A 790-nucleotide genomic window follows, 5' to 3' on the forward strand; every position below is an offset into this window, starting at 1 on the left:
CAAGCAAAAGGTAAGAGAATTCAGCACCACCAAACCAGCTCTACAACAAATGCTAAAAGAACGTCTCTAAGGGGGAAACACAAGAGAAGAAAAGGACCTACAAAAACAAACACAAAACAATTAAGAGAATGGTCATAAGAACATACATATTGATCATTACCCTAAACGTGAATGGATTAAATGCTCCAACCAAAAGACACAGGCTTGCTGAATGGATACAAAAACAAGAGCCATATATATGCTGTCTACAAGAGACCCACTTCAGACCCAGGGACACTTTCAGACTGAGACTGATGGGATGGAAAAAGATATTCCATGCAAATGGAAATCAAAAGAAAGCTGGAGTAGCAATACTCATATCAGATAAAATAGACTTTAAAATAAAGAATGTTACAAGAGACAAGGAAGGACACTACATAATGATGAGGGGATCAGTCAAGAAGAAGATATAACAATTATAAATATATATGCACACAACACAGGAGCACCTCAATACATAAGGCAACGGTTAACAGCTAAAAAAGAGGAAACCGACAGTAACACAGTAATAGTGGGGGACTTGAACATCTCACTTACACCAATGGACAGTTCATCCAAAATGAAAATAAATAAGGAAACAGAAGCTTTAAATGACACAATAGACATGATGCAAAACCTATGGGATGCAGCAAACGCAGTTCTAAGAGGGAAGTTTAGAGCTATACAAGCCTACCTCAAGAAACAAGAAAAATCTCAAATAAACAATCTAACCTTACACCTAAAGGAACTAGAGAAAGAAGAACAAACAAAA

Source organism: Physeter macrocephalus, chromosome 11, assembly GCF_002837175.3.
Source record: "Physeter macrocephalus isolate SW-GA chromosome 11, ASM283717v5, whole genome shotgun sequence".
NCBI classification, from domain to species: Eukaryota; Metazoa; Chordata; class Mammalia; order Artiodactyla; family Physeteridae; genus Physeter; species Physeter macrocephalus.